This window comes from Sardina pilchardus, chromosome 11 (genome assembly GCF_963854185.1).
Source record: "Sardina pilchardus chromosome 11, fSarPil1.1, whole genome shotgun sequence".
Classification (NCBI taxonomy): domain Eukaryota; kingdom Metazoa; phylum Chordata; class Actinopteri; order Clupeiformes; family Clupeidae; genus Sardina; species Sardina pilchardus.
Window position 1 is genome coordinate 10,253,377 of NC_085004.1, and position 1,889 is coordinate 10,255,265.

Genomic DNA, 1,889 nt, shown 5'->3' on the forward strand with positions numbered 1-1,889 from the left:
AGTGAGTAAACCGTTGTCGAAGACACGGGGAAAAGCAGCCTGGCCGATTGAGGAGTGTCGTAAAAATGCACGCGCTGAAGCTGTCGGGGGAGCTCTGTAGAGAAAGGTTCATGTAAAGGTACAGTAGTCTCTAACAAAGATGTGATGTGACATTATGTGCATGTTTTATTAGTTATATTTCTATAAGGAATGTCATTATCTACAGATGAGACTATAAACAGATAATATGTATGTTAGTATGTAACCACGTTTATGCACTGTGCTATGTACTGTATGTTGGAGAGGGAGGTTGAGAGAGGGAGAGAGAGGGAGACCACACCAAAGGCAGTGTATTTCTGTCTTCATTTGCCATTAATGTGGTTTTGTTCTTCATCATTTAATAATGGCCAAATGCGTTCACATGTGCGGGTGCATTATAGCGTGGAAGCAGACATCATTTGTTTTGTGTCATTAATTATGTCTGTATATGAGCAGATCAAAGAGTGTGTCCCTTCCACAGAATCCCAGTCTGAGCTTGGCCTCTGAAAGCCAGTCATGTTCCATAGTTTTCTAGACAGTTGGTAAAATACCAGCAAGTGATGCAACAGCTGTGTAACAGCAGGCAATGTCTCATATTCTGCTATATGCCAACTTGTTTGATTACTTTAGACTTGAGTGTTGGATCCGTAATGAGCAAATGGCCTCACAGAGGACTCAAAAGGGAACGTTCTGGTGTGGGTAAATCAGATACATATTTCATTCTGCTCTAATGCTACTTTGGCCACCACCACCACCACCTCTCTCTCTCTCTCTCTTTCTTTCTCTCTCTCTCCATCTCTCTCTCTCTCTCTCTCTCTTTCATCCTGTCTCCCTCTCTCCATCTCTCTTTCTTCCTGTCTCTCTCTCTCTCTCTCTCTCTCTCTCTGTATGTGTTCCCCTTCTCTCTCTCTACACACACACACACATCACAGTCACAGGGTGTGTGAGAGAGAGAGAGAGATCACAGTGGGACGACAGGAACAGAAGGAAGAAGGAGGAGAGAAAAGAAAACGATGGGGGACTGGCCAGCCATGTGGGGTGTGGTGGGGGGGTGGGGGGGACTGACTGAAGCAAGCAGATACAGATGAAGCCACGATCACAGCTGCGCACCGTGCTCCGGCCTGTGCAGCCACAGCACTGGAGGGGGAGGGGGGGGGGGGGACTGGGAGAGAGCGCTCAGATATACTGAAAGAAGAGAGGAGTGTGTGAGGGGGGGTGGGGGGGCTCAGATATACTGTAGGAAGAGAGGAGTGTGTGAGGGGGTTGGGGGGGCTCAGATATACTGAAGGAAGAGAGGAGTGTGTGAGGCGGCACGGGAGGAGTGGAAGGTCCCTCTGAGACGAGTCTGACCCACGGGTACACGCGCTCCTTCATTAAAACGCGTTCCTCTCTCCTCTTCCTCTCCTCTCCTCTTCCTCTCCTCCGCGCTGCGCTGCTCTGCTCTGCTCACCACTCCTCCTCCCAGCTCGGGCTGCTCACCAGCACAAAGCCCCTGAGTGCATTTGCTTGATATTTTGTCAGATAATTACAGTTTTTGCATTGCCTGGTGGAAACTAATTTTTCATTAGTCTTCATCACTCCATCTCTCTCTCTCTCTCTATCTCTCTCTCTGGCCCCTATTCTCTCTTTCCTCCTCCATCTCTTTGTTTCTCCCTGTTCCCTCTCTCTCCCCTGTTCTCTCTCCATGCCCCCCTCTCTCTACCCATCTGATTCTGTCTGTCCTTTCCTGTATTTGTTGGTCCTTGACAAACTATTAGTTTTTTTTACCTTCATGGATAATATGCGCGCGGCTGTTTAAAACATTACGGGAGGTTAGAAGGGTGAAAGTAAGCCGCATGTCATAATAGCTTATTTCTGCATGGATAGCCTCT